Source organism: Hyaena hyaena, unplaced genomic scaffold (genome assembly GCF_003009895.1).
Source record: "Hyaena hyaena isolate Hyena2069 unplaced genomic scaffold, ASM300989v1 scaffold_1892, whole genome shotgun sequence".
NCBI lineage: Eukaryota > Metazoa > Chordata > Mammalia > Carnivora > Hyaenidae > Hyaena > Hyaena hyaena.
In genome coordinates this window covers 60,855-74,851 of record NW_024082528.1, presented here as the reverse complement: position 1 = coordinate 74,851, position 13,997 = coordinate 60,855, and the positions used below count along the sequence as shown (strand labels likewise).

The following is a 13,997-nucleotide window of genomic DNA, read 5'->3' as shown; positions in this document are numbered from 1 at the left end:
GACTCTGATGGTTCTGTGCACCCCCAGAGCAGTGCCTCATCCTTAAGTGGCCACTGATGAGGGCTGGCTAAGGTCACTTTTATGATAAAACAGCTGTGACCCAGGGTCTGCGAACAGAGTTCTCCCACGTGCCGTGGACACAGACCACAGAGGTGAAATGACTTGTCAGTTAATGCTCCTTAAGTGCTTTCTGACTCCTGGAAAGATTCTTTCTGTCTTGCTAACTGGGACCCTGTCTTTGGACAAACAGCAACAGTGGACTTGTTGCTGCTGTTCCATGTGGAGTCCTAGAACCACAGAGATTTGAGACTGGAAGGTGCAGCCTTAGTGATGATGGGTGCAGCGGTTTTCAAACTCAACTTGAGCTGTGGAGGCAACTGTTGAAAAGAAAGGTGGGACAGAAGTGCAGGACAGAAATCTGAGGAAGAGGCATTTCAGATTGAAGCCATCAAAGGGGCACTAGGGCTGACACCTCCTGGGGGGCTCCCTCAGCCCTCATGAAACCCCCAAGTTGGGAGTCTTTGAGACCCAGGGATGTGACCCAACTTTTTCCTGTGAATCATGAGGAAACTGAGGCCCAGGGATGAGGCCCAGGTCTTCCCAAGAGCACTCTATGAGTGACAGGAGCAGCCTGGCATGTTTCTTCCAGAAGCTTCTCCTTCAAGTCATTCCCACTCCACCACACTGCTTTTACCCATGAGTTGCAAGGATTTCGGTTTGTTTTTCCTGTTGTAAATCATGGTGGGTTGCTTCCCAGGGTCTCCTGGAAGAAGTTCTGCTGTCATGTACAGTAGTTCCCAAGGCTGTCACCCTTCACTCTGGTTTCTGCCTCTGTGGTCACATTGCCTTCTTCTTTTCCATATGTGTCAAGTTTCCTCTGCCTCCCTTTAATAAGGACCCCAGTGATTACATTTAGGGCCCACCTAATAACCCATGGTACTCTCCTTACTTTAAGACCTTTAACTTACATCTGCAAAGTTTTTGCCGTATAAGGGAATATTTACAGGCTCCAGAGATTGAGACCTGATATCTTTCGGGGCTACTATTCAGCCTACCACTCTAGTCAGCCTCAGGGACTTGTTTTGGCACTCAGGAGAGATGATATATGCAAAAATGCTTAATAATCAAATGTATGAAGCATCCTTTTTTAAGTGATGGTAAATGTATTAAGATTTTTTATAGTAATAATGGCAATATCTGTCTCTGTAGCAGAATGTACATTAAAGTAACATAACAGAGTAAAATGTTAACAATAGAGATCTTATGTGAAGTAAATTTGGGGCATTCATTCATTCTACAGATATTGACTGAGCATGTACTATGTGATAGGACTATCCCAAGAACTTGAGATTCACTGGTTAAATAAAGTAAATAAAGATCTATGGTTTTGTGGAAGTTCTATTGCACATCAGTGGGGTCTGGAGGGGGCAGAGAATAAGCAATAATTGTGACAATAAAGAACTTACAGAGTGATTGCGAAGTGGGACAATGAATTACTGTAAAGAACGCAGGAACCAAGGGTCAAGGGGCTTGGTGGTAGGCCCATCAAATGGAGATATTTGGACAGAGTTGCAGGAGGTAGTCATGAGCCCTGCAGGCATCTGGTGGAAGAGTGGTTTAGGTTGACTATGATTGTAGAGGGCCAGAGGTGAACACTTAGTAAATTGTTAATGGAAATGAAACTGCAAATTTGTTTTTTGACACAGTTCCGCTGCTGGTCTGTTTGAGGGACTGTGAGCAAAAGCCTTACAGAGGCCATTCACATCAGTGAGGCCGACCTGGGGAAGGCGACTTGAAGCCATGTCCTCGCAGAGAGGGTCTCACCCACCGGGACAGTCTGTGCACTCTAATGGCACATGCTCTGTGGAATGTACACCAATGGGGCTGGGTGGCCAGTGCTATAGAGGATAGAAGCTGGATAGCCTGAGTTCTTATGTGGAATTGTGGAATTTTCCATTTTTAAAATGTCAATTGCTGTCAAATCTTGTAACATTCACATTCTGTACTCTAAACGTAATCCTTGCCTTTTCTTTTTTACATTTATCTTTTTCCAAAAATTTTTGTTAATGTTTATTTATTTTTGAGAGACAGAGAAAGACAGAGCATATGTGGGGGAGGGACAGAGAGAGAAGGAGACACAGAATCTGAAGGAGTCTCCAGGCTCTGAGCTGTCAGCACATAACCTGATGCGGGCTCGAACTCACGAACCATGAGATCATGACCTGAGCTGAAGTTGGATGCTTAACCAACTAAGTCCAGGCGCCCCTACATTTATCTTTTGACTGACTGAATTTTATGTTCAAATAGTTTTACTTTAGTTGTTTATTTATTTACTTATTTGCTTACTTCTGACTGTCTCATACATGTGAAGTTTCCTGAAAGTTGGAATAATTAAGAATGCCTTATGTTTACTTAATGCAGTCAGGATTTAAAGTATGGTTGGTCTTAGGTCACAACTTCTTTCCCTGATCCTTTGAAAAATTTTAGGCTTTCTTCTGACAGTCAACTCTGCTTATTTTCTTCCTGGAACCATAAAGAATCTTTATTTAATTATTTACTTAAATAAAATTATACAAGGATTTAATTTAAAAAATAGTTGCACTAGCTTGCAATGAAAGCCTAGTATTTTATCACACAATTTTTTTTAAAGATTGAGAACTATGGAGGGAGGTGAGAGAATTGGTAAGAGGGGTGAACGCCTTTCAAAGTCTCTGTAAAATGGAAATGCATTTCAAGAAATAAAGCACAAAGCACAATAATTCTAAAAGAAAATTCAATGGCAATTCATTTATTAAAATTGTGGGACAAACAAAATATATCCTGGGGCCAGAATCATCTCCGAGACCATCACTTTTCAACTTCTGGTTTATAAGATACCATTGGCAAACTTCAGAATGAAGGAGACCAGGGGCTCAGCTTGTACTGTGGTCTCAAGTTGCCCTCTTGTGAACCTCTGTGTGCTTTTGGGCTCACACCAACCATTTTCTCCTCAAATCCCTTTGTATTTAGATTTAGCACTCAGTCTAACCCTTGGTGTTTATTTCATAGCAAATTGTGAGAATCCGAAGGAAAGGAACATTTCAAAGCTTTTTGGGAGACTTCTCATGTTGCCTGATAGAGCTAATATGTATAAAAATGTTATGTAAATTGTAAGACACTCTCTAAATATTAGTTGTGGTTTTTATTGTGTTGTCAGTATATGGCTTGCCATTATTGCCTGAATAAATGGTGGGTTAAGCCTAGAGACAAATTGTAATATTTCGGGGGGGGGGGGCAGATGCTTTCACTTATTAACACAAAGGAAAAGGAGTAGAGTTGGCAAGTTACCACTTCCCTTTCTGAGTCACTGCACTATCCTTCCACTTATCACTGGTGAGTGGTGTGGTACATGTTCCTATTCTTCATCAGTGTCTGGTGTCCCTCTGCTTATGGGCATCTAGGATGACTGTCATTTCTGCCTGCTTGAAGTTAGACCTGCCATGTGACTTGCCTTGACCAACAAACGTGAATGGGAGTGACATATGTCAGTTCCCAGAAAAGACCTTTCATTGGTGGTGCTCACCTCCCCAACCTCTTTCCCTGCTTTAGCAAGTATGGAAACATCTACCAGTCCAGGGTAGTGACACTGAGTCATCACATGGAGGACAGCTACCTGGAAGAATGGCCCTAATACACACACACACACACACACGCATGCACACATATATATACACATGTTATATACATATATTATATACAAACTATATACACACATTACATACATATATACATATACATATATTATACATACGTAAGTTGTATGTGTATACATAGACATACACACATATATTAGGCCATTTTTTATATAAATTAATATGTAATATATAATTATATTAATATATAATATATTTTATATAACACAATACCAATTATTTATACATATCAATATAGTCAATATGTAATATAGTATACAAAAATAGTCAATATATAATATATTAATATATTAGGCCTATATAATGTATAAGGCCTCTATGTAATAGGCATAGTGCCTTATATGTATCTATTTTAATAAGCATAATATCTTACATATCTAATGTAATAGGCATAGTATCTTATATGTATCTAATATAATAGGCATAGAATCTTATATACATCTATTATACACCAATACACGTATTGGGCCATCAGATAACAAAAAGTTACACTATGCTGTGGAAAAGCACAAGCTTTGGAGTTAGACCCTGGTTTCTGTCCTGGTGTTTTTGAGACATTATTTCCTCATTTTTGAGATGAAGAACAATAACTGGGACCAGTTTTGGCTGGAGAAAAAGAGAAACTGGGCAAGTTATGCATTACTTATCAGGTTGAGATTGTGTGTGTGTGTGGCTGTGTGTGTGTCTGTGTGTGTAGTGTGTACCCACTCTGTAGGGGAGGCAAGCAAAGCCCCTGGAGGGTAAGATGTAAGGAAGTGCCCATTCTCAGGCTCATGCCAGGTGGATGCATATGTGTCAATATCTGCCACTTCCTGAACAGGAGATTGCAAACTTCTTGCTGGTCAGAGCTGTGTCTGCTTCATCTCCCTCGAGGGCCTATGCCCTCGAGGGGTAAGGCACGTCATTTGCATTTATAGGGGGACAGAACCACACTTCCGCTCCTCAGAAGGACTGATGTTTTGAAGACAGTTGTGCCACTAGCTTTAGATCACTGACTTCCTTAGATATGAATGTAGCTTTGCCTTCCTTGCCTTCCAAGTTTGTGTTAGCTGTGATCCCTTGAAACAAAAGGTCATTGGGGGGTCAGGAGTCACGATGGGATATCAAGGGGTGTTTGGTGATGCCCTTTCAGCTCAGATCCACTGTTGTTGGCAAACTCCCAATCCACTCTGGACTGTTGTCAATGAAAGAGCTGGAGGCAGTATTTACCCCCCAACTAGGCAGAATTCCAAATTATTAGCTAAACTAGACTAAACTAGGTCTCATGGAAAAAACTTGCCAGTGCCTTTTAATAGCTGAGTCAGTTTAGAGGTTTGGCTGCAAAACTATCAATATTCTAGATGTTGTACTTAGGAATATTCCAAATTCACCAGGATAATTTGCAACACACATTGTTGGATTGCTCTTTATCTGCCCTTTCTTCCCCAGCACTTTACCAATTCTCTTGGCAGAAAAGGGGGAGAGAGCAAATTTCATCTGTTTGTTTTGTCTTCTTTCACCTGACCAAATGTGCACTACGAAATAAACTTGGGAAAGGCACTAATCTGATTTCTTTAGTTAACATAGAAATTCAAAGTGTCAAGTTAAACAATCCAACAAATGCCATGGATTCTCTACAACAAAATTAGATATCATCCTAGATAAATAGGCAAATGATCATTCTATTTCATCGGTGCAGAGGTTTTTGCTGTCATGTGAGTCATGACATGTCATGTCATTCCAAAGAACGTTGAGTTCTGCAAAATTGAGCACTTCAAAGAACAGAGCTTACTTTTACCTTTGTGCCTTTGCAACTAGACAAGACAAATAATTGTCGTAAAAATACTAACATATCTTAAAGACATTGTTTCTAAAAAAAATAGAAATACTACTAGGATATGGGACTTTACCTCTAAGAAAAGATGTAGGTGGCTTGATTGAAGGAGCTATAAGGCAAAGAAAGCCTGCTGAGTTGTGAACACAGGGGCAACATGCACAAAGCTTGGGGAGAATAGAGCAATATGCCTTTGTTATAAGGAGCATGTGGTCAAACTGAGCAAAGAGGAAGAATGTAGGGTGAGTGAGCATCTTGTACATCTTGTACTCCTTTGTGGTCTACAGCGTTCAGTACTGTCAATGTACTTAGTGTTCAGTTGTGTTTGATTTAACATGCTAGGACAAACCACATATGAGTCCATGAAACTCCTACATACATTATTCCATTATTTCTTAATCACATATGAAATAGTATATTACAAAAATATGCATTATGGCAGAACGGACTGGATTGTGCATGCTCAGGCATGAACCATTGTGACTTAGATCAAGGGAATTTTCAAGGAGTGCGGGCAAGTGGAATCTTGACCAAAGAGACTCATATGGGCTCTAGTCAACTTTTTTCACAAATTTTCTCCTCTCCAGAAGGAAACTTATATCATCTTTTTTTTGTTATTGACTTATATATAGTATTAGTTCATAAAAGAAGCTCTATCTTTTTAAAAAAACATTACATTTATAAACAAATGGGTTAAAATAGTTTAAATAAGGTTAGTGAAAACTTTCACAGTAAATGGATCCAGATTTGGATAGGGAGAGAGGTTTGGCTTCCCAGTTTCGCTTATGTTAGTCACCGTTGGCAAGGGAAATTGTTATCCTGAAGGCATCTAGATATTTTGGGAGAAACAAAATCTTAAGCTTTTTAAATTTTTTAAGCTATTTTGAGGGCTGGCAAAATCCCATACATGTTTGCTGTTTTGGGTTTAGTTTTGCTGAACACTTTGCCTATTCAAAATCAAAGGGAGATTTAATCTGCACAGTATGTTTCTGATTATTTGTATGTTAAGTCAGCAAAATGATGTTTGGTCAGAGTTATTTATTTTTTCCCCATCTCTTTAATTCTCATTGCACTTCATGAATTTTTGCCTATTTCCTTTCTTTGGCTTTCATTTAACGAATGTCCCTTTCATGGACAATAAAATATTTGCACTTTGAGAGGCTCAGATTTTGTCAGAACATCAACATTCCCAAAGTGGGACATGATGCTTTTCCCATAAGGAATGCTGGGGCTGTTTAGAAGCCAGAGGTGGGGCTTGGAAACCTTTTACTACTCTCTAATTTCTTGGCTTGCCTTTTTGTTGGTAGTTCTTAGAGCAAATATGGGTGCCTCTGTACTAGAAATAATGGTAAGACACAAGAACATCACCACTAACCACCCTCTCCCATCCTTATTACCTCTCCCCTGCACAAACACTAAACTTGATCTTGCTATTGCTTTGAAAAGATTAGCTTCAACGTTACAAGTTTAAAGAATCTGCAGTATTTTTTATGGGCGAAAGTATACCAAGAGTATTTACTACCTGTCAACTTTTGAGTCTGTTGGGCAATTGGACTTTTCCTCCTTCATTTTTCCAAATGTCTCATTTTATCTCATTCTCCTGTTATTCTACCTTCCCAAATGAACTTGCTCAACTTTCCCAGATTTCGTGATTCTGACCAGTGTCAGGAAGTGTTTGGCTCCCAGACTGCTGGCTTGGAGAGCTGGCCTCAGCGGGAAGTCCTGGGGAACAGCTGGTATCCGAGAGACTGGCAGGTCCATGGCTCTTCAGCAGGTCCCAGGCTGCTAACAGAAGGCAGGACTCTGGCACTGGCTCTTGGGTATCAGCTGCCTTCAACAACTTCTCAGGGAGCTTACAGAAAATGGGTGAATTCAGGGGGAAACTGGGATCTGTGTAAAACAACAACATGAAGGCAAAAAATTGGGGACTTGGCATTTATTTATGCTTGCTTAAAATGGTTCAGCCCTGCCCGTGGAAAGCAGGCCCATCTCTTCCCCACCCATGGAACACATTTCCTCTGGATAACGCCTACACGCCCGAGCTGAAATCTTGAATCATTACTGGTTTTATTTACATGTACTTTCTAGCTTTAATTTATGATATGGTTTTCTTGGGTTTAAACTGTATTTCTTCAGCCTTTAGCAATACAGATTACTTCAACTAAATAAAATTAATAACTTGTTTCCAGATTCACTGCCTGGGGTGGGCTAGAAGGTCAAGAAAAACAGAAGGAATGAAATTATATAAAAGCCAATTCAAGGATAGCATTTAATATCTTTTAAATAACAGATTTAGTGAGATATATTTCACATACCATAAAATTTTTAACAGTGTACAATTCAATAGTTTTTAGTATATTTACAAAGTTGTGCAACCATTACCACTATTTAATTTCAGAACATTTTCATCACCCCATTTCAGCACCCCAAAAAGAAACCTGGTACACGTTAGGAGACACCCTCAATCACCTCTCCCCCCAGCCCCTGTCAACCACTAGTCTATTTTTGTCCCTATGGATTTGCCTAATATGGACATAGTCTATAAATGAAGTCATACAACAATTTATCAGTTGATGAATATTTGTGGACAATTTTGTTTATGAATAACTCTGCTACAAGCATTCATGTGCAAGTTTAGTGTGAACATGTGTTCAGTTCTCTTGGGTATATGCTTATGGGTGGAACTGCTGAGTCATGAGAAAGCTCTAGCCTTTGAGCAACTGTCTAGTTGTTTTCCAGAGCAGCTGCATCCTTCTTTATTCCTACCAGGAGTTCATAAGAGAGTTCTAATTTTTCTGCATCTTCACCAACCCTTGTTATTAGCTTTATTTTTTATATTAGCCATTCTAGTTGGTGTGGAGTGGTGTTTCATGGTGGTTTTGACTTGTATTTCCTTGATAGCTAATGGTGTTGAGAATCTTTTCATGTCTTGTTTGTCTGTCTTCTTTTTTTTAATTTAAAATTTTTATTTATTGAGAGAGAAAGAGGGTGAGAGAGAAAGCTCATGAGGGGCAGAGAAAGAGGGGAGAGAGAGAATCCCAAGCAGGCTCCATGCAGTCGGTGCAGAGCCTGATGTGGGGCTCAATCTCATGAACCATGAGACTATGACCTGAGCAGAAATTAAGGGTCAGCTGCTTAACAAATTGAGCCACCCAGGTATCCCTGCTTTTGGGTATCTTCTTAGGAGGAATGTCTATTCACATCTTTTACACATTTTTAAATTGAGCCATTTGTCTCTTTATTGTTGAATTGCAAGAGTTCTTTATATATTATGGATACAATCCTTTATTTATGATTTGCAAACATTTCTCCCATCCTGTGGGATGTCTTTTCATTTTCTTAGTGGTTTCCTTTAAAACATGGAAGTGTTTAATTTTGATGAACCCAGATTTATCTATTTTTTCTTTTGTCATTTGTGCATTTTTTTGAGAGAGAGAGAGAGAGAGATAACATGAGCAGGAGAGGAACAGAGAGAGAGGAGGACAGAGGTTCAGAATCAGGCTGACAGGCTGACAGCAGGGAGCCCAATGCTGGGCTCGAACTCACAAACCATGAGATCATGGCCTGAGTGGAAGTTGGACTCTATACTGACTGAGCCACCAGGCAGCCCTGTCACTTGTGCTTTTGGTGTCACAGCTAAGAAACCATTGCCCAATCCAAATTCCTATGTATTTACTCCTATGTTTTCTTCCAGTGGTTTATTTAATTCTTACATTTGAGTCTTGGTCCATTTTGAGTTAACTTTTTTTAGTATTGTATGAAGTAGGGGTCCACCTTCTGTCTTTTGCAGTCCATATTCAGTTGTTCCCGCAGCATTTGTTGAAAACACTATTTTTTTCCATATTAAATTGTCTTAGTATTTGTATTGAAAATCTAATTTTATTTTTAGACTCTCAATTCTATTTCACTGACCTTTGTGTCTATCATTTGGCCAATGCCACAGTGTCTTGATTATTGTAGTTTTGTAGTAAATTTTGAAATTGGGAAGTATGAAGTCCTTCAACTTCTTTTTCAAAATAGTTTCAGTAGTTGTGAATTCATTGCATTTCTATGTGAATTTTAGATCAGCTTGTCAATTTCTGCAAAAATGGCAGCTGAGAACTTGATAGTGAATTACATTTGTTTTAAAAAGAAGAGATTATGACTCCACCACTGCTATTACATTTATCTTAAAAAATAAGAAGACAAAACAACTGTGAAGTGTTTGTGTAGTGAGCCAGGGAGGCAGCATAAATTATAGAGCATGTTTAGAATCCAGGAGGTCTGGGTTCCTTCTGAGTGTTCCAATTACTAATAGGATTTTGTGTAAGTTACTTAACTTTTCTGTTTCCTCAGAAAAAAAACTGTAAAGTTGAAATAACAGTGGGTACATTGTACAGTGACTGTGAGGATAAAATCAGGTAACTTGGTTTTCATGCTCCTGGTACAGTGCCTGACATATTGGTGCCCCATATACAGTAGCAGTTATTACTGTTATTGGATGTTTTCCATTTCTGCTAAGAAGAGAATTAGAAGAAATGAGACAGATGATAGACCTAATTATGCAGATTACAATAGAAAGGAGAACTCTTGGCACCAATTGTGAATAGCTTATTAAAAGACTTGGCTTCTTTGCCTGATGACATTTGAATGAGCAGGACAGCTCACGGGGTGGGGAGTTTTAAATTATATTATTGCCAGAAAAGAGAAGAATATAATACGCCCATGGTTTTCAATGTGTGATATGAGGTCAAAGCTATCATCTTAAGCTGTTTTTTGCTTTTTCCATTGTCATTGTCTTACAGTGCACAGTGGCGTTTTCCAGAACCTAGATGACACATGATGACGTCATTCCCCTGGTGGCTAATGGGATGTGGGCTCTGAATTTTTGTGTTTTAGACTTTTTTTTAGTTTTAAGATGAAATATGGTAAATATCAATAGATATAACCCTTACAAACAAAAGTTCTTTGAGGTCTTCCAAATTTTTTAAAGCATAAAGGGGTACTGAGACCAAATATTTGAGAACTTCTGTAACATACAGATCTTGAGGTAACAATAACAACATGTTTTGAATACCTTCTATATGCCCAATACTGTGCTAAGAGCTTTCTAGGCATCATAACATTGAAGCCGTTGTTGTATCCCATTTTCATGGTAAGAAAACTGGTCCTGAATCGGATTAAGTAAACTGCTGAAGGTCACATGGTTGGTAAGCAGCAGAACCCACTGGTAAGTCGATTTGAACCTACTGCATCTTGTTTCCTGGGCTCTTTCTCAAGATACTGTAGCCTTAGAGATTCAAAGGATATTAAACTTCACAGTGAACTCCTGCTCTGGGATCTGGAGAGCTGGAAATCTGAGGCATGTGCCGAGCACACTTTTAGATGCCAATTTTGGATTATGAATCTTTAGCTAGACAAAAAGCTGAAGCCAGGATTGCTTCCATAATACTCCCAGAGATCTCACCTTGAGACTTCGAGCTCTTTCCGAAAGGGGTTTGTTGGCTGTCCTCTGTCCTTTACCTTGTTAGATTTATGAGCTCTTGATTGCAGCAGGGGAGAACTGGCCAGCACTATAAGTGCTGCTGTGGGGGCTGATTAATCACCATCTCCCAAGTACAATTTGGGCAGAGAGTGGGACAGCCAGGAAGGTTACAGACAGGGCTACGCCTCCGCATGCAAACTTTGGTGCCAGTGTCTGCACATTTGGCATTTAAGAAACAAAATAGGACTAGCTATAGCAAAGTGAGGTGGGGGTAGAGGTTGTCACAGGCAGTATGAGAAAAAAGAAAAGAAAAAATCCCAATAGTTGTATATTGTGAAAAATTCTTGACTAGACTTACTCAATGTTATGGATATCAGAAATTTTACTTAATTAATTTCCATCAGTAAAAAGTCTTTAAAAAATTATTACTTATTATGTGTGTGACCCACGGGAGATTCCAAGCCTTGACTTTGCTCATGTTAGCAAGCCAGGAGCAAGTTCTCCTTTGGTGGATACACTGGTCCCATTCACCCCCAATTTCCTGATGAAGAAATTAAGGACCAAAGAATCTCAGTGGTTTGCCTGAGATGCCTGAGATCCCACAGTTGGTTTACAGCATGGACACCATACTATTTTCTTTTCTCCAGATGTTCTACATTCCTGAATTTTAAGGACCAGCAAGTTTTTTTTTTAATGGAAGTGTATGTGTGTGTGTGTGTGTGCGTGTGTGCAGGAATAGAACATAGGACTGCCAATTTTTTTGTTTTAGAAAGTAAAGACATTAAGAAGCTATAACCACTATTTGATGTGAGCATTTCTCATAGACAAAAGGACAGTTATGTGTATTTTAATCCTTAGAATAACCTTAAATTTAGCTCTATGCAGTACTTGATATTTTTCTATCTTCCCTTTTTTGAAGGCAGGTCGGGGTAAATCTTGCCAAAAACTACTCTCTGTCCCCAAGCTGATATTTGACCGCTAATGAGCTATACAATTATTTTTTCTTTTTAAAAAATGTATATTGAAGTAGAATTGCCATACCATGTCATGTTTTGTTTCCATTTCAGATGTAAAATGTAGTGATTCAATAATTCTAAACATTATGCAGTACTCACCATGGTAAGTCATCATCTGTCATCATACAGTGTCATTACAATACCTTTGACTATCTTCCCTATGCTGACTTCTTTATTTTATAGTTAAATGTTTGCATCAGTTAATCTTCCTCATCTATTTTGCCCACCCAATACCCACATCCCTTCTAGTAGCCACCAGTTTGTTCCCTGTATTTAAGAGTCTGGTTTTTTAAAATTTGCTTGCTTTATATTTTGTTTGGTTTACAATTATTTTATCCTCTCATTGAGCTGATCCCTCCATCATTCTGTAGTGCTCTTCTTTGTCTCTTGCTGCAGTCTTTGTCTTAAAGTCTACTTTGTTTGATAGAAGTATTGCTAACCTACCTTCTTTTTTGCTTCTATTTGCATGAAATATCTTTTTAATTCCTTCACTCTTGCTCTGTGCCTTTGGGTCTGAAGTGAGTCTCTTGTAGTCAGCATATAGATGAGTCTTATTTTTTTAATCCATCAGTCATCTAATATCTTAATTATTTTTATTTGCCTAGAGTTGACACAATGTTAAATTAGTTTCAGGTATACGATGGGACACAGTGATTCAATTTCTCTGTATGTTATGCTCTGCTCATAACAAGGGTAGCTACCATACAATATATAATATCATTGACTGTATTTCCAATGCTGTGCCTTTTATTCCCCTGACTTATTTTAATTTTTTTAAAGATTTTCTTTTTAAGCATTCTCTACACCTAACGTGGGGCTTGAACTCACAACCCCAAGATCAAGAGTCACATACAGTACCAGCTGAGTCAGGTAGGCACCCCCCAACTTACTCCCTTTATAATTGGAAGCCTATATGCCCCATTCCCTTTCATCCATTTTCTCCATCCCCCCATCCTCTATGTGGGTGAGAGTGAGATCTGCTTTCTGATCATTTGAATACCAGGTGTGAATTCTAATGCTTGAATGCTAAGCCCTCAAATTTGGGCTGCAGCCAGTTCTGAAAGCCACATGGAGTGTTGTCTGAAATCCCACGAGTGCAGTGTCCACCTGGTCTATGTTCCTGACTAACTGTTGGGTCCAATAAAGTGACTGATGAGAATCTGTGGGATGGCTTTCCTTTTCATTTTTACTTGGATTCCAAACCTACGCAATGGAACGAAAGGTTTATGGGAACATTAAATATCTCCACTAATTGTCTAACCTTCTGTGATTAGGGCTCTGCAAGAAATCAAGTCTCTAGGTTTCAGTGTAAGCTGAACTCAGCTGACCACAACTAGAAAAAGAAATAACTGACTTCGGTTGGATTTTATCATGACTCCCATAGCAATGATCTTTGGCTTTCACAATAATACAGTTATAAACATTAAATTAGAATGGGCGGGTGTGATCATACCATGTGTCTGCTGTTATAGGTCAGGATGTGAAAAAATTCCTCCCTCAAGTGGGTCCATTTACTCCTAAGTCTCAGCACAAAGGAGACCCTGCAGGTTAGGGTGTCCAGCTCACCAGTAGATGACAAAAAGGCTTTGGTCATTTTAGGTGATTGGCTCACCAGTGGGGTGATCAAGTTTCACTCCTAAATTCTGGGATTATTTTAGAAATTTTTGACCATCTAGAGGGTTCTGAAAAGTCTGAATTAAAGTGGGTCATCCATGAACCCAGGACTAATTATTAGACCCCCACCTAAGCCCCAGACAGTGCTCCTCTTGATTTATTGTTCCATTCCTGAGCCCCTCTGCCCAAACTTCCCATGTCTGGATTGGCTTTGGAAGCTCTAGGATCAGTCTGCTTTCTCTGGAGGCTGCACAGTCTATTGTACCTGAGAGTGATAATGAGAGTTTAATTAGGGTTGAGGATACAGTTAAATTAAACCAAACTATTTAGCATTTCCTGAAATGTACTGTGTACAAGTTCCTGACTCTTGTCTCCTTGTTGACATGCAGGAAAAAGAG

General features: G+C 39.2%; 1 long non-coding RNA gene across 1 annotated transcript in view; it reads left to right on the top strand.

The window, feature by feature from the left end:
* LOC120226904 overlaps positions 1–12,088 on the top strand; it is a 35,385-nt gene extending 23,297 nt beyond the window's left edge. The window contains exon 3 of the long non-coding RNA XR_005527118.1: positions 12,037–12,088. This is a non-coding gene — a long non-coding RNA (uncharacterized LOC120226904). The remainder of the gene's footprint in view (positions 1–12,036) is intronic.
* Positions 12,089–13,997: the final 1,909 nt, after the last annotated feature.